Raw genomic sequence first — 25192 nt, forward strand, 5'->3', positions numbered from 1 at the left:
ATCTGAAAGGGAAGACTGCTAGAAGAAAATGCACAAGCAACAAGAGAAATGACAATTAACATATTCTGGAAAGGACAAAAACAATCATTTCCAAAAGACAGCAATAAACTGCCTGATAATAAAACCTAAGCAGAATTTTTTTTAAAACATCACTAAATTTCTTTGTAACTTAGCATATTACTTGTCCTTTCAAACTTATGTTATTAATGGTGATGGGATACTCAGATGTGTCCATGGATCATCCATGGGATCTTCGTAATAGGAAATTGCATTCAGAAAACTCCAACACAGAAATAAATGAACATTTCTTTAATGTCATAGCCTTGCTAACCTTTTACTCAAAATGACAACAGAGGAAAATGGGAAGTAGCATAAAAGCAGTCATCTAAGGTAGGGACTAAAGTTCCAAAGTCAAATGCTGAAACTGAGGAGCAACAAGTTAGGAACCAGATCCCACATAACCTAGTGAAAAGAGAAACAGGTACCGCAGTTCTTGAAATGAAAGAAACAAGAGAGAGAAATATAAAATGGTTTCATGTTTTTCCCTTCTCTTTATCCTTCTATTTCCTTTTTCCTTTTAGCTGAGACAAAGTTCAATGAGATTAGAAAATTCCTCACAGGTATCCAGGCAAACGATTCTTCTATTTAAGAAGGGAATACTTTTTAAGAGATTTTACTCTCAATTGTACAAGGAGAGGAAACTTATCTTAACAATGATATGTCTGAAATAATTAAGAAATCAGAAAAAGAACACTCAGATTTGAAAAGATTTGTATCCAATGCTTTTGGCCTCTTTAAATGTTAGGATTTTCATATGCAAAGTCCATTTACCTAAAATAATTTTCTTCCAATTATGTTAAATAACTATGAAACAGAATAACCTACAGTACAAACATAAGTATGTATAAGCCTATACACACACACACACACACACTTATACATATATGTACACACATACACAGACATAGACTAATTCTGCTCAGGAAAAAAAAAACTTAATGAACAAAACATTTAATGGATTTTTGGACAACACATAATCTATACTTCCAAATAAAAAGGTATTTTCTGAACATATGATCAAATCATAAAATCTGGGAAAATTTATATAAAAGACTGGAAAAATTATCTCATCTCCTTTTTCTCATTTTACTGTATTTCTTTGCAGCATTTCCCCCTGTTTATATGTGTTTATATTAACATACAGTTCATCAACATTTAAATCTTAGTTTCTGCTTTTTTCCCCACTTCACATTTAATTGTGAGCATTTTCTGTACCTCAAAGCTTTGAAATAAATAAATCTGCCTACTATTCCATTAATCAAACATACAATAACCCCTAAATAAATTATGTTTTGCTAAGTCTTCAATCTAATACACTGTTCCATTGAAAAACATTACCAAAATCTTCAAAGCATAGTTATTTCTTTAAGATAGACTACTAGACATATATGCTACATAAAAGGATATTTATCTAACCTATCCCATCTTTTATCCCACTTTTAAGACTTCTGATACATATGAAACTACTGGTTAGGATGGCTGTAAGAATTACCAGTTATACCAACTGCACCCACACTAAATTATTTTATAAGGTTAGTTTGACTTAAACCACTAATTTGTGTTTTAGCAACTGAAAAAGAAAAAAAAAAAGGGGGGGGGCAGTGACTATATAAAATAATCCTTGTGCTTATGTGCTAAGGTATAAGTAAGTCAATTTACTCACAACAAGAACAGTTCTCCAAAAGAAAATGAGAAAGGATACAATCCCAAAGAAAACAGTGAAAACTACAGGCTTCCATGGTAGTCCATAAAAATCAGGCCCAGGTTGAGTATCATCAGGCAATGTAGTAAACAGCTGAAACAGACAAATTAGAAAAAATGGGAAACCTTATATTTATAACAAAACAGTCACAAAGAATCATGGCAATTCTAAACCAACCTCCTCATCAGAAAACCACCTCCTCAATATTTTCCAATAGCTTCTTCAAGAGAGAGGATACTGGCAGTCTCATATTTTTTGTTCTCTTGCAGTGTTTTCAAGTATAATGAATCTAAATACTTTAAAAAAAATATTTATTTATGTATCTTTAGTTTTAGGGTGGACACATTGTTTTGTTTTTATATGGTGCTGAGGATCGAACCCAGTGCCTCATGTATGCTAGGCAAGCGCTCTACCACTGAACCACAACCCCAGCCCGAATCTAAATACTTTAAATTGAGCATACATTTCCAGTTTGTAACAGGCCCTATATCATCACATTGTCTAACACCTGGCTAGAATCCCTCTGGATCATTCTTTTCTCTGATAACCTGGTTTTTAGAATTTAAAAAATTCATTTAAGACAAAAACTTAAATATATGAAAGAACTAATTAATTTTATGGCAACAAATAAAAACAATGATGATATATGTATAAGATTTTAAATCTTACTTCCATTCCACTCTTATATAAACAGATAAGTGACATGTAATTTCAGACAACTCTTGAAAACTGGCTTAGATAAACTTCTCTGAATTTAACATCCTTCTATAAAATTCAAAGCCTAATTTTAAATGGTTGCTCAAAGGCAGTGTAGTAAACACCTGCCTACTCTTCCGTTTTCACCGCCCTCTACAGGTAATACCAGATAACTGTCATTTGGGCCCAATTCCCCAGCAGTCTCCCTAGGGAAAAAACCTGTAGTAACGTTAGCTGTTTGGATTGTTGGCTGCATTTCGGAACATACCATGAGGTTGTCACCTCTATTCCGTCAAAAAAAAAAAAAAGTGCAAGTGGGGAAAGCTCAAGTCCACTCTTACTGGCCTCGCTTAACAATACAGTCACGTCCTGCCTGCCTTGGGCCTGACACACTCCATTTCTCCGTCGCAGCGACAGTCAGTGCACCCACTCCGCCAGAACTCAGCCACCCGCCTGCCAGAGCTGGGGTCCCTCCCTGGGAATGGGACCATCACCTCCAGTAGCTTGGCTATGAGGGCTGCGTAGAGCATCAACAGGGGTCCCAGGAGCTCCGGGTCCCCCGGGGAAGCACAGTGGCAGGTACTGTGAGTCCATGGTGTAGGGACAGCTGAGCGGAAGTGATGCTTCCCTGCAGAACAGCACAGGACCCTGTCTTTCACTGTTTCCTACTTTGGGAGGACCCAGCACAGGGGGCGCGTACTGGGAGTGAACTTTGCCTTCCTCCACCGCAGGGGCTTTTTGCCCAAAGCATGTAAAACGCGTCATCAGAGGAAGCCACTGGGCAGACTGCAGTGAGCAGATGGAGGATGCTGAGGGGTGGGGCTGGGAGCGGAAAGAACCAACTGCGGAGCCCAGCGGGGGACAGCACAAGGAGAGCCAAGCAGAAGAGTCCAAATGAAAGGACTCCAGAAGGAAAGACGCTCACCTGTCCCCGGATTACTGCTGTACATAGGTGTAATCTTAATATAATCTTCTATTTGTTCCTTCTGTTCTTTGTTCTTTTTCTTTTCTTTCTTTCTGTCTTCTTTTGCAGAAATACCACTATCGGTATGTTTTAGTGATTTCTCTATTGGCTTATTATTCCTCTATTGGCTATAACTCTGTTTTCTAATCTTAGTGCTTCAGAGTTTAGAATATACATCTTTAATTTGTCACAATCTACCTTCAGATGATACTATATTACTTCACATATTCAATAAGAACGTTAAAATAATTACTACCCTTCTGAGATTTATAATGTTGTCATGTATTTTACTTTACATGTTTTCTAAGTCCCATACTACACTGATATTTGTCTTTAAACAGTCAATGACTTTTTAAAATGTTCAAATAAGAAAAATTATTTTAAACATTTATGCACACAGTAACCATTTTCTTACTCCTTTATTCCATTATTTCCGTCTGCTGTCTTTCAGCTTGTATGTCAGTACAAGTCTTCATTTTAGAAAGATATTTCACTGGGCACGATATTATCGGCCAACATTATTGCTCTTCAAATATATTAAAGGTATCACTCCACTATATTCTGTGTTTCATTCGGGGTACTTCTCTTGCTTTGTCTTCAAGTTCACTAACAATTTCATTGCAATGCTTATTCTGGCATTAATCTCATCCACTGTATTTATCATATATTTTCAACTCTACAAGTCTGATTTTCTTAAAATATATCTTCTATATCTCTTTTTACCTTTTTAACACACGAAATATAATAGTCATAACTTTAAAAAAATGCCATTACCTCATTCTAACATCTCCGCCAGTTCTCAGTTGGCTTTGATTGGATGATTCTTCTCCTCATCATTGTGGATTGTATTTTTCTTGCTTCTTTGCATGCCTGGTAAGCTTTGATTCGATGCCATACATTACGAATTACTTTTCTTAATATTTTGTATACAGTTAAATTACTGGAAACAATTTGAGTCTCTTGGGTCTGAATATTTGTTAGGTATGACATAAATTATAACAGTCAGTCCGAGGTAACACCCTTCTGATTATTCTACCCAACTTCCTTAGATAGTTTTTTTCAGGTGCTATTCTGGTCCCTGTGTTAGGACCTGTTCCTTCTAATCACTTAAGATTGTTTCTCTGACTTGCTAAGCAGTTTCATCACACTTATGTGCTGATCAATACCCTGCTGAACACTCAGGGAGCCTTTCACAAATTTCCAGAATTGTCTCTCAATGTAGCAACCTTCTTTTGTTACTCCACCCTGTGAATTCTAGTCACTTTGGTTTTCCTGGAATCTCAGCACCATCTCTCAATTCATGGTATCCTCTGGTTCTGCCTGACTTCCCCTTCTTTGTCATGGCTTGGGAATCTCTTAGCATAGTAAAAGCTGGGGCAACTAAAGAGCTCACAGCATTTGTTCCTTATGTTTCCAGAATCATTCTTGTTGCTTGATCTTCAATGTTACTGGATCTTCAAATTTTATCTGTTTGTGGGTTTTTTTTTTTTCATATTTATTTAGTTGTTTCAGTTGGGAAGGTGAAGCCAGTACCTATATAAAGCTATCATAGCTAGATGTAAAAATCATTTGCTTTTCTTTTTATGGTGCTGGGGATTGAACACATGGCCTCATGTATGGTAGGCAAGTGCTCTACCACTGAGCTACATATCCCTTTTTCTCATTTGCTTATTTTTTAATAGCAGAATACATAATGAAATAAATTTTAAAAGTTAACTATAAAAGAGAGTAACATCAGGGTAGACAGAACTGGGACAAAAGCTAGAGTTCTTTCAAAATCAGGCAGGAGAATCACAAGTTCAAAGCTAGCCTCAGCAACTTAGCAAGTCCCTACGCAACTTAGTGAGAACTATCTCTAAATAAAAAATAAAGAGGCAAGGTATGTGGCTCAGTGGATAGGAGCCCTGGGTTCAATCACCAGTACCAGAAAACAGAAACAACTTATTTTTACAAATTAACTTTAGCTCTTCTAAATATTTAAATAAGTGTAAAATAAACAAACAAAAAAAAATCTTTAAAAAGTAACACCTAAATATTGAAAGCAAAAATGAAACAACCTGTGATATCATGTTGGTGACAAACCACAGAAATGAATTATTTCAAATATACCTTAGTGGGATATACCTTAAAGACAAGAGAATTTCATTTCATTTCAGTAATACATTCCTGAAAGTATTTTAAATAACATAAATATAGTCGTGTGTTGCTTAATGATGGGAATAAATTCTGAGAAACACATCTTAGGCAATTTCAGTGTGTAAACATCATTAGGTATACTTATACAAACCTAGAAAATATAGCCATTTCCACACGTAGAAAATATAGCCATTTCCACACGTAGGTATTCATATATGGTATATCATCGCTTTGGGGATAAAAACCTATAAGATATTATACTGAATTATGTAGACAATTGTAACATTCGAAATGTTTATATATCTAAACATATCAAAACACAAAAAAGATATTAAAAATACTAGGTGACAAGAATTTTTTAGCTCCATTATTATGCACTAATGACCAAAATGTCATTAAGTGGCACAAGACTGTAAACAATTATATTGATGTCATTGAAAACTGGAACTCCAACATCAGAGAAAGAAAACACAAATCTAAGATAGATGAAGTGAAGTAAAATCTCTCTAGCATCCTGAATTTTCATGGGAATTATCTAAATGACATGATGAAAAATCCCCACATATTTCTGAGCTTTGTTCACTAAAAAGGCCTACAAATGACAGTCAATTTGAGCAATAAGCAATCCTAGTACTTGGAATGTAGCCTCTAAATATCATTTCCTATTGAAAGGAACCAAAGTTCTTTTAGAGAAACAGTTCCTTCAAGGTCTGGACAGGCAATGTTTAAGATGAACTTGGAACATCTCATAGTTCAAAAGCAAGGGAAATAGGTAACAATGACCACTAGGTGGTGGCAAAGGGTCCCAGGAGCCAAGATAAGGAGGCTTCTACAAGGCAAAAGGGGAAGAAATTGAGCATCAGGTAAGAACAATTACTATTCCTAACTGGATTAAACACACCAAATATTTTTAAATGTATGACATCATATTGACTCTTAAATAAAAATTAAAAAGATTTCAAAAGCCCCTTTGGGTATCATTTGATAATGCTAGAATAATACCTTACTATTCTGAAAAGTGTTTAAATGAAGAAAAGGAGTCAAATGTTTATCTCCTGCCTTAACTATACAAACCGAATATCTGTGTAAAGAATAATCAATCGTAGACAGGCGCCGTGGCACACACTTGTAATCCCAGTAGATGGGGAGGCTGAGGAGGGAAGATAGCAAGTTCAAAGTCAGCCTCAGCAAAAGCAAATTGCTAAGCAACTCAGTGAGACCCTGTATATAAATAAAATACAAAATAGGGCTGGGGATATGGCTCACTAGCCAAGTGCCCCTGAGTTTAATCCCCAGTACCAAAAAAAAAAGAAAGAATAATCAATCATAAATTTTTATTTGTATAGGCATCCCAGCCTTTAAATGAAGAAAGAAAAATCCCAGCAACTCAGACCATTGCTATTTTGCAACCTGTAATATATTAGCAAATCTCACCAAGGTCACTGTTGACTAGTAGTCAACATCAAAGGAGAGGACATGCAGATGTCAATGCAATATTTCCTATTAAGTTTTCATAAGAAACAGAATTTCCAAGAAATATAAAGCAACAGAGAGAGGCTGAGGTTGTTAGCTCAGCACTTGCCTAGAATGCATGGAGCCCGAGGTTCAATCCCCAGCACCACAAAAAAAAAAAAAAAAAAAGCAATAGAGAAAACAGGTTAAATTGTTGTACCAGGGGGATGTCATTTATTCACCCAAACTACAATATATCCTAGAAGTCCCACAAACATATTTTTTTTCAATTACTGCAAAAAGTTACAACAAAAGGAGAAATCAATAGACAGTAACTTATATGAAACTTGTTCTCCCACTGAAAGCAACCAGAAAGTCGGAATACATACATATATATATATATTTTTGGGGGGGTACCAGGGATTGAACTCAGGAGCACTTGATCACTGAGCCACATCCCCAGTCTCAGCCCCATTTTGTATTTTATTTAGAGACAGGGTCTCACTGAATTACTTAGCACCTCACTTTTGGCTTTGAACTCGTGATCCTCCTGTCTCAGCCTCCCGAGCCACTAGGATTAAGGCATATGCCATCATGCCCAGTCAAAATATATTTTTAAAGAGCTATTTTCAGATAGAAAGCCACAAGGGACATGCAACTGTCACCCCTAAGAGCAGGAGAACAAAGGTGAGCATTCTACCTGGAGGCACACTCTAGACCTCAGTTTGGGAAGGGGAACCCAAATGGGGCACAACAGTCTCACTGAGGAGAGAGAGACCATAGTTCCAGGAGATTAAGCAGCCAAAAATATGTAGAGAAAACTACCAGAAAGATGGGAGCCACAAAGAAAAAGAGTTCCAGAAATCTGCATGGAGGTGGTCTTCAGTTTGGGGCTACATTCTAAGCAGTACCTGTGGGGGCCAAGAACAACTATAAGCTAACCAATCCCACAGTTGGCACTGAGCTGGGAGAAGTCTTGATTCCAGCTAGCCAGAGAGAGTTGACATACAAAAACAGTATGGTCAACAAGCTCATGAAGAAGTATTTGATCCAGGCAGCATGGCATATGTCTGTAATCCCAGCAACTCAGAAGGTTGAGGCAGGAGGATCCCAAATTTGAGGCTGGCAACTTATCAAAGGCCTAAGCAAGTTAGTGAGACCCTATCTCAAAAGAAAAAAAAGAGTTCACTCAATATCATTAATTATCAGGAAATAAACTCACAAAGACATACCCACTAGAATGGCCCAAGTGCTAGTGAAGATGAAGTCAAGTGGAAGTCTCCTAAATTGCTGGTGGAAGTATAAAATGATTGTGGTCATTTTTCAGCATGGCTTGACAGTATCACACAAGATAAAAACATACATTAAACGTAGGAGGCAATTGCACTCCTAGATATGAGTCCACTTATAGTGGCATATATATGAAACAGTACTGTAGGAAAAATGAATCTATAGTTTAAAAAAAAAGTTATCAGTGGTTGCCTGGAACAGGTGGTGAAGGAACTCACTGGGAAGGATCCCAAGGAAACCCCTTTTCTAGTGAAAAAACTGTTCTATATCTTGATTATGGTAGTTTTTACATGGGTATCTACATTTGTTAAAACTCAGAGTGTGCTTACTTTGGCAGCACATATACTAAAATTGGAACAATACAAAAAAAATTAGCATGGTCCCTGAGCAAGGATGACACCCACATTTTTGAAGCATTCCATAGTTTTGTGGAACCAACCCTTCAGCAGATGAATGGATAAAGAAACTGTGGTACATATATGAAATGGAATATTACTTATAGCATTAAAAGAGAAAAAAAAATATGGCATCTGCGGGTGAATGGGAATATCAGGTTAAGGGAAGTAAGCCAATCCCAAAAACCAAAAGCTGTATGTTCTCTCTGAAAGTGGATGCTGACCCATAATGGGGGTGAGGTGTGTGGTAAGGGGCATGGAAGAATGGAGGAACTTTGACTGGGCAGAGGGGAGGTAGGACAGGTGAGGGGGCATAGGGATAGGAAAGATGGTGGAATGAGATGAACCTCATTACCCGAGGTACATGTAGGACTACACCTGTGTTGTGTACAACTAGGAAAAGTTTTGTTCCATTTATATACAATGAATCGAAATGCATTCTGCTATCATGTAAAACCAATTAGAACAAATTAAAAAAACTCACTGATGTTGGCTATCAAGGAATTACTGTTAAGTTGGGTGATGGCCCGTGGGTTCATTATACTATTCTCTATGCTTTTCTTTAAAGCTTTTCTAATTAAATTTATTTTTTAACTAGTACATAGAAACAAATATTATAATTATTGAAGTAGGTAACATGACATTTTGATGCATGTATACACTATGTAACGTGTAAATCAGTTAAATATATCTACCTCCTCAAACACCATTTCTCTATGGTAAAACTTTTACCATCTTTTCTTCTAGTATTCTAAAATATACAGTATGTTATGGTTACCTATAGTCCCCTACTATTCTCTCTGCTCTTATTTGAAAGTTTCCATGATAAAAATACTAAAAATAATTTTTAAATTAAGATATAACTTCAAATATTTAAAGGATTTCTATGTAGAAAAGAATTCAATTTTATAGAGGAAATCATGTGAAGGAAAATTTGGAGTCAATACAAGGATGAACTAGACAACAGAAGATCATATAGCCTTGTAAGAGAGTGACTCATGCTAGGAAATACTGGTGTACAGCCTTATAACTACTCGTCAGGGCCACAGTAAAGAAAATTACAGCAATGAGTGAGAAACTAGACTAGCAGCCTTCCAAGGTTTCTTATAATACTAAGATTCCGTTGATCAATGAATCTGATTGGTGCACATCTCCCAAACACATCAGAGCTTATTACTCTCCAGTCCTATCAGATATCATACTACTTGTTTAAGATTTTACATTGACTTGTTCATAATTTTTGCATATATTTGTTAAGTCCTTTTCTTAAGGCTTTCAAAAATCACAATCATGCCTTACACCTGTTAAGACTCTTTTAGTCCTCGCACAATGTCCTGTACATACTGGGCCATCAAAATGCCTTTTTGAAATCTCCTTTCAAATCAGTCTCCTAACATTGTGCCTCTTCTTTGCCACTCACATCTATGTCTTACCTATCAACGTACAATCACTGACCATACCTGTACCACATTCGTGTCCCCTGACCTAGACCTAGAGGAGGGCTCTGGGCATACCTAAAAATATGAATAAAGAAATCCTTCCCATATCGTGAGGCTGTTAACTTTCCAAGTGATGCTGATTCATTCTGATAATCAAATTATGACTGTGGAAGACTGCTTTAATCACTGGAAATATCATTATTCTAACTGCCTGGCTTGTACATACCCCTTACCCAGGTGGCTGCCACCATCATGAACAAACATGGAGCCAACTGAAAAATGATTTGTTTCTCCTCACCACAACTTTTCCACCCTGGTGGTCTTTCCTCCCCAGGTATTCATTGTCTTTATACCACCTTCTGACTGCCTACATGAGAATTAGGGGGTGCGTGGGGGTAAAACCCTTCAAAGTGCCAGACACCTCACCAGACATTTTACCTTGTCAAATCATTTAATTCTTATGATTGGAGTAAGCATTATCTACATTTTTCAGATGAGGAGAACTTTTTTCAAAAGTTTAGTTATTTGCCCAAACTTCTAAATGATAACCTTGGGATTTGAAATCAGATCTACCTGGCTTCAAAATCTATACATTTTACAAGGAAAACAACAACATCATATTTATTACACAAGCCTTGAAATAACACACCCTACAGGAAACAACTTCAGTTGAGGAGGATTACTGTCACAATGGCCCTCCAACCTCTAAAAGCTTTCTCATTCCTATAATTCCTATAATTAAATTCTCCAACCTCTAAAAGCTTTCTCATTCCTATAATTCCTATAATTAAATTCTCCAACCTCTAAAAGCTTTCTCATTCCTATAATTAAATTCTAAAAGTCCAATATCAACAAATACCAATGGGGGGGAGGTAAGTCCTAAAATGCTTAGATAAGCTTCTAGACAGATTAAATGTCTTGTTTGGATCATGATTTTCTTTAGAAAGATCAGCCTTAAGTGACTCTTTCTAAGAAACAGATCTAACCTAATTCCTTTCATTCTTAAAACTTTCTAAGGATCCCCACTATTAATGGTCTAATGCTACTTTGGCTCATGACTTCCTTTAAGATTTGCTGGCCTCTCCAACAGGCCCATCCCCCTCCAACTTCACACTTTACAACACCAACTATTCATATTCTCCTGCCCTCTGAGAATATCCTTTTCTTCATGTGTCCATTTCTCTGAACACATTTCTTCTGACTGCCAGCTTCCCCCACCGTCCTCCACCCCAGCCTGTCTAATCAACAACAAACCACATGTCAGACTCCTGTTTGCCCTTTGCCTGTGCTTCAAACACATCTCAACTACTTTCTGACCTTATTGATCACCCTTCCAACCATAATAAATGCATTTATGGACAATAATGTTCTACCATCAAATAAATACCTCTCTTTCTGCCATTATCTTAGTGTGTTTCAAGTGAATGCTGTTATCTCCCTGCCAGAATGAAAGGTTCTGAGGGGAAGAACCAAGTTTTTACAGGTGGGCAAATGTCCAGCCTTGGTAGACAGCAAATCTTCCTCATGTGCTAAACCAAGTAGCCATTAAAGCCACACCCCTATGGCTTTTGTTCCAGGAGCTATCTACTCAAAGAGTCAGGAGTCATTTTCATAAAGACATTTTAAGTTCTTCACTTCATGACCAGAAGCCACTTAAAAACTAATAAATAATCAACATTCTAATTGAAGAAACTATGTCAAACTTACCATCTTAGACAAATAAAGCAAGAATGAATGTAACAAGAAAAGTATGCTGTCCAAAAGGGTGGCATCTTCTGGCTCTTCCACATTTATCTCTAGTTGGTTTTCTGTATCAGCAGCATCAACAGGAGTACCTTCTGTTATAAGTAGCTCTAAAATTGAAAGGGGAAATGGCTATTTGATTTTATGCTATAGAATAAGAATTGTCTGTCTTCAGTTTCAATATTCATTGAGTATTTCACTAAATATGAGTCACAGTGCCTGGAATATGTGGCTCTCCTAAAGACAATTAACACAGAGAAGAAAACTTCAAAATCCTAATTAGAGCTGTCAGACCCTTCAATTATAAAATGAACAATCTCCAGTCTACTCTCCACTACTTCCATGGCCATACAACTGCTACCAGAACAATATTTACTCAAGGAAAATTTTTAAACCAGAGATATATAGACAGGGTCACATTCAAAAAACATGGATTTAGTGCTGGTGAAACTTGTGTTTAAAATTTAAGATTTTACCTATTAAAGGTCATTGACATCATTTTGTGGTGGAACCTAAAAGGCCAGGGAAATAATTCATTCTTAATTTTGTAAGCCAAGTTATCCCTAATCTTGAAAGTTTTGGAGCATGAAAATAACAAATCTTAATGGTGCGTGATTCATTTTCAGAACCTTATGGAGTTAAAGACAGTTCAGAAGTCAGTAGTGTTCATATATGGATGCAATGTCTTCTGGAAAATGGGAGAACTGATATGTTATTCCTTCTCACATTAACTGAATAACCCCCCCTACTATGAGTTCTCCTACACTCTGTGTGTGCAAATGGTGGGGGGGTTCATATCAGTGCTGCCAAGCCCTGCACTGGTGCAGGATAATGCTTATAGCTATGCTTACAGACCAGAACCTTTAAAAACACAAAATACAGTAATTACGGCTTCATAGCACCATACTGGATGGATAAAATAAAACAATTAGTCATCATCTAATTTACTGATAAAATGAGAGTGAGCAACACAAAAGTAGAATTCTGTTGATGCCATTATTGGGGATTTTTTTGAAAAATTGTTTCTCATCTCCCACTGGATACTGTGCACTATGATGAAGTATTCATAAGTGTAAATCTAAAATGGATTGCAGTTCTGTACTGTTTCCTGTAAGTATATAGTATAAAGATCTGGACCATTGATTGCATTTGAAAAAGTTTGTAATTACCATGTCCAGGAAGCAAGTCAAAACAGGACTTGAGCTATATTACATTCCATTTAGAAGAAAAGGGAAAAAACACAGAATTTATGAGACTATGAACAGTGATTATTCAAGCTAACTTGTACCAGGCCAGACTTTCCTGGAAGGCCTGCTAAACACAGATTGTGGGTCCCACCCCTAGAGTTTCTGGTGCTGTTGGTCTGGTTGAAACTACAGTTTTAGAGCATAAGGCCTTTGAAGAATAATATTTTAGTTGTAAATGGTTTACGCAAGCTAGTCATAGCTAAACATTTGCTTTTAGGTGAGTTACAGTCTCTGGCCTATTTTTGACTTCTAGTCATATTTATTCTTGCTTTTCTCTCACTTAAGAGATTTTTTTAACTCACATGTACCTATATCACTCTCTGCTCTATTTCGTACCTTTGGCAACAAATATCCTTGAAAGCCTTCATTATGATAATGCCTCTACTTTGTAGAGAAAAATTGGCAAGCTTTACCTGGGTCTACTTTCTCAGTATTTGGGATCTGAGACATTTCTGAGATACCCATGTCCTCAGTCACAGGTTGACTCAAGGGGCTGGGCTCTTCAGGATGGTTCACATTAAAATGATTCAGGAAGTGAGGCTCTTCATGAAGATTTCTATTAAGACGATTTGTGTTCTCTTTAGGAAAATCATCTTCATGGGGTGGCTGCATCTCTACAAGGGAGAAGAATGCATTGAGCCAGATGGATGACACTATCTACCCCCACTTAAGCCCAATGATCAGCACTCCCCCTCAGCATACAGCTCCAGATACCTCAACACTGCCCTCCATGTCCTGGCATGTGCCCATGAGAACAACTGGGCAAGGATACGGGAGGGTTAATTGTTTTCATCCCATTTAAAGGATGACTGAACTATACAGTCAAATTTATAAAGAAGCCTTTAATCCAAAGTATTTCATAAACAAATACATTTATGATAGAGGCTTCAATAACTTACCTTCCCTTGGCAAACCAACATACACCCACATGAATAAATGTGCAGAAGAGAATCCTGGTCCAGAACAAAAATGTGAAATGTCTATTCTGCTCAGAAATAACAGGAACTCTTTCATCTACAAGTGTGCTGGTCTCAACAAGCCAGTATAGAGAAGGGAATTCCATAACTCTAGCTTGCTTAATGTGCCTTTCAAATATGTTCAAAGTAACCTAGGAGCCAAATGGTGAACCTATCTCCTTCCTGAGCTCAGGACATAGACCAATAGGATCCAGAGCAAAGATTATCTCTTTACAGCTTCATATTCTTCACATTCACTTGCACTTTGCATTCTTATCCAAAATATATCTGTTTTGATTAAATGTACAACTGTTTTCTTCCCCCAATTATCAGGTAAAATTAGCACTCTTGGGAAGTAAATTTTCCAATGGCTTTATGTCCTTCTGGAATTCTTATCATATACTCTCAGTTGAAATATTTCATTTTGAAAAACAATGGATAGAGATGATCAAATATGAAACCAGGAAACAGAAAGCTTTTATCAGGATATTGGCTCATTGTCAGTTTGACAAATATTTAATTGAAAGGCTTCTATGTGTCAAGCACTACATTACAAGGCTTGTCATCCTGGTTCCATCCTTGATTAATATGAATGCAAGGACCTTAGAAGCCAGTGGAGTAAAACCAGAATAAGTGACCTCTCCCCCAAGAGACTGGAAATAGCATGGTATCCACAGAAGACAAATGCTGGGGAGGGGAATTCAGGCAAGCTATCCATTAAAAGTTATTCTAGGGCTAGGGTTGAGTGGTAGAGCACTTGCCTAGTGCAGGTGAGGCACTGGGTTCGATCCTCAGCACCACATAAAAAGAGATTAAATTAAAAAAAAAAAAGTTCATGCTAGTCACTCCACACCCACATGATCTAGTACAGGTATTTTATGATTAAGAAATTATGTTTAATAAAGCCCTTTTATAATTTTATCATAAAATGTGTACTGTTAACAGGTCTACTTTTGTGCATTAGTTTCTCATTCATATCTTTCTCTTTAGCTTTTTATAAAATTTCTTTTTGAACATGCTAACCAATCCCAACTGTCCTAAAGGAAAAAAAGGAATAAGCAATGTCCTTTCATGCTCTAGCCCAAAGAATGAATAAAGGAACATATGGGGCTCCTGATTCAGCCTTCTGTCTCCTTTAGGCACATGGAAACTGAACAGAACTTTACAATAATACACGAAAACATCTGGAAGAACAACTCCTTTTCTCCAGCCCAAGCCGCAGGCAGGTATTTACCTTCAGCTTTAGCCCAGATTTCCTCTAGAGGAGGCGCTCTTATCAATGGAGCAGTCTCCTCCACTGTGGAGTGCTTGTACCTCACAAAATAGATCAAGTCTTGGATATCATCAAGCACTGCAGCCTCTTCAAATATGTTACTCTCCTTTATTCCTATGTCTGTATTATCATTCACACGATTATCAAGCATTTGCTCTGCTACGCTCAAAATGTGTGACTCAGAGGCACGGAAGACCTTATCTAGAACTTTTTCCACATTATAGGGCAGGCTCTCCTGCTGTGCTGACTTCAGCTTTAAAGACATTTCTTGCAACATGGCTTCCAGTTCTTGGACATCAAAGTACTTCAGGAAGCGTTGCAAGGACTTTTGTTCTATAAAGAAGCCGCGGATTATGGGCAAGTCTTCCTCCTGATCGCTAAGCTCTGGCTTTAGGGCTATATGTGGACTCTGTGGGAATATATCATCTTCAAGGTCTGCAGAAGCAGGACCCTGGCTTTTTGCGTCTGTGATATGCCCTATGTCCTCAAGGTCCTCTTTTGAGATTTCTTTTCCAGTAGCATTTTGTGTAGACCCTAAAGTGTTCAGATGTGCTTTGGCAGCACATATTCTAAAATTGGAACAATACAGAAAAAATTAGCATGGTCCCTGAGCAAGGATGACACCCACATTTGTGAAGCATTCCATAGTTTTGTGGAACCAACCCTTCAACAGATGAATGGATAAAGAAACTGTGGTACATATATGAAATGGAATATTACTTATAGCATTAAAACAGAAAAAATTATGGCATCTGTGGGTGAATGGGAATATCAGGTTAAGGGAAGTAAGCCAATCCCAAAAACCAAAAGCTGTATGTTCTCTCTGAAAGTGGATGCTGAACCATAATGGGGGTGAGGTGGGTGGCAAGGGGCATGGAAGAATGGAGGAACTTTGACTGGGCAGAGGGGAGGTAGGACAGGTGAGGGGGCATAGGGATAGGAAAGATGGTGGAATGAGATGAACCTGATTACCCAAGGTACATGTAGGACTACACATGTGTTGTGTACAACTAGGAAAAGATTTGTTCCATTTATATACAATGAATTGAAATGCATTCTGCTACCATGTATAACCAATTAGAACAAATTAAAAAAAAAAACCTCACTGATATTGGCTATCAAGGAATTACTGTTAAGTTGGGTGATGGCCCGTGGGTTCATTATACTATTCTCTATGCTTTTCTTTAAAGCTTTTCTAATTAAATTTATTCTTTAACTAGTACATAGAAACAAACACTGCAATTATTGAAGTAGGTAACATGACATTTTGATGCATGTATACACTATGTAATGTTTAATTCAGGTTAAATATATCTACCTCCTCAAACACCATTTCTCTATGGTAAAACTTTCACAATCTTTTCTTCTAGTATTCTGAAATGTACAGTATGTTATGGTTACCTATAGTCCCCTACTATTCTCTCTGCTCTTATTTGAAAGTTTCCATGATAAAAATACTAAAAATAATTTTTAAATTAAGATATAACTTCAAATATTTAAAGGATTTCTATGTAGAAAAGAATTCAATTTTATAGAGGAAATCATGTGAAGGAAAATTTGGAGTCAATACAAGGATGAACTAGACAACAGAAGATCATATAGCCTTGTAAGAGAGTGACTCATGCTAGGAAATACTGGTGTACAGGCCTCATAACTACTCGTCAGGGCCACAGTAAAGAAAATTACAGCAATGAATGAGAAACTAGACTAGCAGCCTTCCAAGGTTTCTTCTAACACTAAGATTCTACTAAGATTCCATTGATCAATGAATCTGATTGGTGCACATCTCCCAAACACATCAGAGCCTATTACTCTCCAGTCCTATCAGATATCATACTACTTGATTAAGATTTTACATTGACTTGTTCATAATTTTTGCATATATTTGTTAAGTCCTTTTCTTAAGGCTTTCAACAATCACAATCACGCCTTACACCTGTTAGACTCTTTTAGTCCTCACACAATGTCCTGTACATACTGGGCCATCAAAATGCCTTTTTGAAATCTCCTTTCAAATCAGTCTCCTAACATTGTGCCTCTTCTTTACCACTCACGTCTATGTCTTACCTATCACCGTACAATCACTGACCATACCTGTACCACATTCGTGTCCCCTGACCTAGACCTAGAGGAGGGCTCTGTGCATACCTAAAAATATGAATAAAGTAATCCTTCCCATATCGAGAGGCTGTTAACTTTCCAAGTGATGCTGATTCATTCTGATAATCAAATTATGACTGTGGAAGACTGCTTTAATCACTGGAAATATCATTATTCTAACTGCCTGGCTTGTATATACCTCTTACTCAGGTGGCTGCCACCATCATGAACAAACATGGAGCCAACTCAAAAATGATTTGTTTCTCCCCACTACATCTATTCCACCCTGGTGGTCTTTCCTCCCCAGGTATATTCATTGTCTTTATATCACCTTCTGACTGCCTACATGAGAATTAGGGGGTGCGTGGGGGTAAAACCCTTCAAAATGCCAGACACCTCACCAGACACTTTACCTTGTCAAATCATTAAGAAACAGATCTAACCTAATTCCTTTCATTCTTAAAACTTTCTAAGGATCCCCACTATTAATGGTCTAATGATACTTTGGCTCATGACTTCCTTTAAGATTTGCTGGCCTCTCCAACAGACCATCCCCTTCCAACTTCACACTTTACAACACCAATTATTCACATTCTCCTGCCCTCCCCAAATATCCTTTTCTTCATGTTTCCATTTCTCTGAACACATTTCTTCTGACTACCAGCTTCCCCCTCCGTCTTCCACCCCAGCCTGTCTAATCAACAACAAACCACATGTCAGACTCCTGTTTGCCCTTTGCCAGTGCTTCAAACACATCTCAACTACTTTATGACCCTATTGATCACCCTTCCAACCATAATAAATGCATTTATGGACAATAATGTTCTACCATCAAATAAATACCTCTCTTTCTGCCATTATCTTACTGTGTTTCAAGTGAATGCTGTTATCTCCCTGCCAGAAATAAAGGTTCTGAGGGGAAGAACCAAGTTTTTACAGGTGTGCAAATGACCAGAACAATATTTACTCAAGGAAAAATTTTAAAACCAGAGATATATAGACAGGGTCACATTCAACAAACATGGATTTAGTGCTGGTGTTTAGAATTTTAGGAAAGCTGAAAGAGAGGGAGTCTTGGTTTGCAGATTTGCAGGTGGAATGAGCCAAGGCTTAACACAGCATCTGGCACCTGGCAGAGATACTCAACAATTATTTATTGAATGGACAGATGACAGCCATTTAAAAAGAACACAGTAATATCAAGAGAGACTAAAGGGAATTGGGTACAGACCTGCATTGAGGCTCTGTGAATGAGGCAGAATTCCAGTTAGAACTGAGAGCTTGTAGGGGTGGAATTTCAGTATGAGTTACATGAGCCTGGGGTACGTTTGATTAAACAGCAGGAGTCCAACATGCAGTTATTAAGAAGTTGGACCAATTGCTTCTAAGGTCTTTCTCAACCCTGAGATTCCATTCACTACTATTCTTTTAAGCTTTTGCCTAATTTTTTTTTTTTTTTTTTTTTTTAGTTTTTGATGGACCTTTATTTTATTTATTTGTATGCAGTGCTGAGAATCAAACCCAGTGCCTCACATGTTAGACAAGTGCTCTACCACTGAGCTATAACCCCAGGCCCTCCATTCACTATTGGTCTATGAATTTGACTGCTGGTGAAGTCTGCCCCATTGGCTCAGCATCTCAGCACCTGAGACACATTAAATGACATTTGGGAAGATTTTACCTATAAAGGTCATTGACATCATTTTGTGGTGGAACCTAAAAGGCCAGGGAAATAATTAATTCTTAATTTTGTAAGCCAAGTTTTCCCTAATCTTGAAAGTTTTGGAGCATGAAAATAACAAATCTTAATGGTGCGTGATTCATTTTCAGAACCTTATGGAGTTAAGGACAGTTCAGAAGTCAGTAGTGCTCATATATGGATGCAATGTCTTCTGGAAAATGGGAGAACTGATGTTATTCCTTCTCAAATTAACTGAATCCCCCCTTGCTATGAGTTCTCCTACACTCTGTGTGTGCAGATGGTGGGGGGGGTTCAGATCAGTGCTGCCAAGCCCTGCACTGGTGCAGGATAATGCTTATAGCTATGCTTACAGACCAGAACCTTTAAAAACACAAAATACAATAATTACGGCTTCATAGCACCATACTGGATGGATAAAATAAAACAATTAGTCATCATCTAATTTACTGATAAAATGAGAGTGAGCAACACAAAAGTAGAATGCTGTTGATGCCATTATTGGGGATTTTTTTGAAAAATTGTTTCTCATCTCCCACTGGATACTGTGCACTATGATGAAGTATTCATAAGTGTCAGTCTAAAATGGATTACAGTTCTGTACTGTTTCCTGTAAGTATATAGTATAAAGATCTGGACCATTGATTGCATTTGAAAAAGTTTGTAATTACCATGTCCAGGAAGCAAGTCAAAACAGGACTTGAGCTATATTACATTCCATTTAGAAGAAAAGGGAAAAAACACAGAATTTATGAGACTATGAACAGTGATTATTCAAGCTAACTTGTACCAGGCCAGACTTTCCTGGAAGGCCTGCTAAACATGGGGCTAGGGACCGGGGGATCGGAGCCCCCGTGGAGACCCGGGCGGGCCCGCCCGCCTGCGCACTCACTGCTGCATTCCTCATCTGCACAGAGTTTGTGCTTCCACAAGCGCTGGCCGGTGATCAGGTCCCGTTGGCCCGGCACTCGCCAGGCCGGCCACAGCACGAACAGACAGAAGAGCAGCAGTGGCGCCACAACCATGTTGTGGTCACCTCGGGGAGCCGGTGACCCGGTGGAGTAGGCTGCAGCAGGCGGCGCCTGAGGCCGGCGTCAGGGGGCGGGTGGGTAGCAAAGCACGGAGGGGTGGTGCCCAGGAAGGCTTAAGCCTTTCCCGGGTGACCCGTCAGCAGGGATATCTGGGGGTTGATCCACAGACTCTACTGGAGAACTGCACGGAGCTGGAGCTCCGTCCTTCTCTAGTGGAGACCTTCTCCTCAACTGAAGACCTTCTCCTCTAGTCGCTGCCTTGGCAACTAGGACTCTCCTTCTCGTCCAATCACCTGCCTTTGCTTCTGTGCCCTCACAAGAGACCCTCCGCATGATTCTAGTCATCACCCACCCATCCCCCCCCCCTCCGCCAACTGGCCCTTTCTGGCTTTCCTCAATGTCTCATTTCTGGTCCATCCTGAACTAGCCCACTCCACCATCACTCCCATCCCTCATTCCTGGTCTGGTACCTCCTTTTCTGAACTACCAAATCCCACCCCTGACTTGTCACAGCTAATCTATGGTTCCAGGCTCCCTCCCCTTCAAACTCCTAGAGGTTCCTTGAAGCCCCACCCCAAGATCCCTCTGATTAGGAAAGGGGAAGGTGAATGGAACTGTGAGTGAGGGTGTAAACTATAGAGACAGTGGCCTGCTTTATTTTTTAAGGCAGGGACAGATGGGGGCAGAGAGATGGACATTAGTCTTTGGGCTAAGATCTTAAGATTCTTATCTTTATCCATAAGGGAAGAAATCATTTAATTCAACAGCATATTTTTAACTTTCATTTTGTGCTACCATTCATGCCAGACGCTGGACAAAGTCCTAGCATGGTGTGGGAGTGGATGAAAATCAAAAGACAAGATATCTGGTCCTGGTCGGAAAAAGTCCACAACTTAGTGGGAACCAACTGACAAAACCGATTGTCAGAGAAGAAAGCTACTAGCTAACGTTTCTTGAACGCTTTATGTCCAGTTGTTATTCTGAAGGTTTTATATATATCAATTCATTTAATCTTCATAACAATAGTACCTTACAGTAGTAGTAGGTCCTATTCAAATCCTTATTTTAGAGTAAATTGAGGCAGTCACACATCCAGTGAGTAATGAAGCTAAGTTTCAAGCCAAAGGAGTAGACTCCTTTTCATCACAACCTATCAACTAACAAGCAATTGTTGTACTTTCTGACAAGAGGAGCAAAATCTGATTTAAATCATAATATAGCTGAATTACTGATATGTACAGTTAACAGGGGGAAGGCACAAGCTAGCCAGCCCAAGGAAGAGTGTCTGCAATGCTCCCGTCCTTGGTGGAGCCATTCTCGTTTGTCTGTGACCAAGGGCTTGTTACTATAGTCTCTGCTAAGGTTATTCATCAACCTCCAACAATGAACCCATCAGTTGTTTCCCCAAATTAACTGAATCTTTAAAACTTAGAGAAAAGAATGTAGTCCACCATGCTCATAATGTTAAATAAAGAAAACGATGGAAAAAAGGTGTGCACAAACATTTGTCTACTGGGGCCATGAGAGGTCCCGGTTGGTACAGTGTACTTCTGCGCTTTCTGGAGAACCAGTGGATCATAGAGAGAAACTGTCTATCTGAGTCATTCTTCATTTCTTTTCTACCATGTATTTATTATAAAATGTATCTAGTAGGCATCTCTAACAACATGTTGAAGAAACTGAACTCATTTTTCTCTCAAAATCTGCTCCTTTCAGTCTTCCCTATCTCAGAAATAAGAATGACAATTTAATTCCCATTTTCCAGGTGCTCAAAGCCCAAAACTTACAAACCATCTTTGATCTCTTTTCTCTCACATTCCAACTCCAGTCCATTAGACAATATTATGTCTTTATTTTTATAATTTTATTGAGATATGGTTGACCTACAATAAATTGCACGTTTAAGGTGTACGATTTGATAAGTTTTGACTATCACCAAAATCAAAAGAGTCTTTCATCGTTCTTTGTAATCCCTCCCCTCTCCTTTTCTGGGCTGTCTCCAAACATCTCCTGTCATTATAGATTGTTTTGCATTTTCTAGAATTTGATATAAATTATACAGCATTTTATTTATTTATTTTTCTGACTTCCTTCTTTCCAAATAAGCATTTGAAACATGCCCCCAATCTGACCACTCCTCTGCATCTGCTAAGCCAATATACAGGCCAAACCCACATCATAAGTCACCTGAATGATTCCCTTAGCCTTCTTCTGTCCTTGCTTCTGCCCTCATTTCCCCCAATATCTATTGTACTGATGGCAACTAGAGTGATATTCTTAAATATAAATTTGATTGTGTCTCTCTGCTCAAAATCTTCCTATAGCTTCCCATTTCCAAATAAAAAGCAATGACTTTAGCCAGGCCTGGTTGTATTCATCTGTAATCCCAGCAGCTCAGGAGGCTGTCAGGAGGATCCTGAGTTCAAAGCCAGCCTCAGAAATGCAGTGAGTCCCTAAGCAACTCAGTGAGAGTTATCTCTAAATAAAGTATTTTAAAAAGGACTGTGGGTGTTGCTCAGTGTTTAAGTGCCCCTGGGGGTTCAATCTCTGGTATCAGGAAAAAAAGCCATGACTTTATTATGGACTGCCCTGGCTTATTATGGACTGCTCTTATTCAATGTGACTCCCCTCATCCTTTTCTCCCCATTTCCTAACATTCTTCTCTTGTCTGTTAGTTCCATTTAAATACACCAAGCCCACCCCTGCTTCAGAGCATTTACACTTGTAACTTTGCCTCAACCTTAACTCCCCAAATCATCTGACTAGCTAACTACCCCTTCACTTTATCATGTCTCTGTAACAGTGGCATTTCATGTGATAAAGGCCTTCCCTGGCCATCCTACACAAAATAGAGCCTCTTGCCATGACTATCAAGCCCATTACCCTGCCTTTCTTTCTCTTCAGACTTGCCTTTCCACTTTCGACTTCTCTTACCACTTTCCTTACATTTGTTTATCTACTTCACTGCTCTGAGCCAACCTCAAACACAATTTCCAACAGGAGCAGGAAATTAGTTGTTTTGTTCACTACTGTTACATCAGTGACTAGGGAAATGCCTAGAATGTATGAGAGAGTTAACAAATGATTTGTTGGGTAAACTCATGGTTCCAATGATATTATAAATATACTACACTATTAACCTAAACACCTATATTAACTATTAAGCCCCCATATATAAATAGTACTGAGAGGAAATAAGCTATGAGAACAAGGCATTTAAGGTCTACCTCTCAGCAGCATGCATCCTCAGCTCCAGGAATGTACCCCTGAATGTGTTTGTTGTTGAATGAAAACATACTTGTGTGGAGAGTAGTTGTTTGGTTACATGATACTGGAATATTTAAGTAGATCTTTTAAAACTAGCTTTAATTTTTTCTTATTTTTCTTATTATAGAATATGGTATGTTGTAGAATTTTTCTTATTGTAGAATAGAAATTAATGATAATTCATTGGTGGAAAAATCAGAATAGCAAAATGATCTAATTGCATATTATCTTCTTGATATTTACCTTGACTCATAATCAGATATACTTTTATATGCATAGTCAGTGCTTCCAGTTACTTCTTATTTTGTAGAGTTTTCAATACTTTGATTTATCAGTATTATTTTTAAACTTATTGCCTTAAAGACATATTAACTAGTCTGGTGGATAATGAGAAGAAAATTTCTCAACTGGCCACAATAAGGTAGTGGTAGTTCTTTCTATCAGGATACATACAATTAGTGGATGAATCAGCATTCACTTTTACTCATGGCATTTAAATTTGTGGCATTGATGTTTAACATGATGTTTAATATAAGGTTATATTAAAAACCTTCAGAAAAGGAACAGGATAGAATGTGGTGGTGATTGTTGGCATGGAGATAAATAATCTCAAGTGCATTATTCTTTAATACCTCAAAGGGAAATCTTACGGGGTAAGGGATGAGTAATGGTTAAAGGTAAATGTGACCAGTTTGGGTGGAGGGGACATAAAATTCTAAGATATGAAGGGTTCCTAATGTCAGAGTACAATCTAAATGAGACAAGAAAAACATATCTGAAACAAATAATTGGCAGCATAATAACATATACCATTGGAAACTTGTGAAGGCACTTGCCTAGGAGCATTCAGTAGGCCTAACGCTGCTGTTACCAGGAAGAACCTCATCTATTGTAAATGATGAGTCAGAAAATAGTGTTAAACATTTATGGAAGACTAAATCTCTCCAAGAGGGGCAACAGATTTACCCTCACATATAAAACATTGGAAAAAAGTGGACAAAATACAAACAACAGTTCTCAGATATTAGATAATAAGCAGCGTAAGAGTGACCTCTAAGATAAAGTTAAGCATGAGAGATGAGTGCTAGGATTATCCCAATTTACTCCCTGGAAAGAATTTTTTCAGGCCACATCCAGAGAAGGGAAACTCAAATAGAAAATCTCCTGAGTTGAAGAGATGGATTTTAAAGTCTGAAGAGACAGATGCAGCTAGAAGTCCCAGAGCAGAATAAAGGGGAGAGTAGGGAATTGCAGAGGGAGGGAGAGTGTGTACATGCACTAGCTCTCTAGACATCTATGGACGGTTCCCCTGAAGTCTGTGGCTATGTAACAATGGGCACACATGTAAGGCCAGAGAAAGAACCTTCAGAAAAGAACAGAATGGAAGGTGGTGGTGATTGTTGGCATGGAGATCAATTTTTGTAATCACCAGCTAGAATGGAAAATCTATAATAAAAGGGCATCAAGTAACATAGTCAGTAAAAGGGAAAAATTAGCCCAAGATTGAAGGTAACTCCAGTCTAGCAGAATCTTAAAAAGATAAAAATGCTTCCAAGATAGTTTAGAAAAAAAAGCTATACACAGCTCAAGAATATTTAAACGAATACAAAATATCCAGTACTCAACAAGGTAAATTCACAATGTTTGGAATCCAATAAAAATGTATGAGGCATGCAAAGAGGTAGGAAAATATAACCCATGTTGAAAAGAAAATTAATAGAAATGATCATTAATTACACTGT

General features: G+C 38.0%; 2 non-coding genes and 1 pseudogene across 2 annotated transcripts; 2 read left to right on the top strand and 1 right to left on the bottom strand.

The window, feature by feature from the left end:
• The window catches only part of LOC144252543 (transport and Golgi organization protein 1 homolog), a 37258-nt pseudogene extending 17081 nt beyond the window's left edge, over positions 1 to 20177 (bottom strand).
• On the top strand, positions 8622 to 8728 carry LOC144252552 (U6 spliceosomal RNA). The gene has a single exon (XR_013343021.1). It is a non-coding gene; the product is annotated as a U6 spliceosomal RNA (small nuclear RNA).
• Positions 15903 to 16005, top strand: LOC144252551 (U6 spliceosomal RNA). The gene has a single exon (XR_013343020.1). It is a non-coding gene; the product is annotated as a U6 spliceosomal RNA (small nuclear RNA).
• Positions 20178 to 25192: the final 5015 nt, after the last annotated feature.

Source organism: Urocitellus parryii, unplaced genomic scaffold (assembly GCF_045843805.1).
Source record: "Urocitellus parryii isolate mUroPar1 unplaced genomic scaffold, mUroPar1.hap1 Scaffold_45, whole genome shotgun sequence".
In the NCBI taxonomy this organism is placed as follows: Eukaryota; Metazoa; Chordata; class Mammalia; order Rodentia; family Sciuridae; genus Urocitellus; species Urocitellus parryii.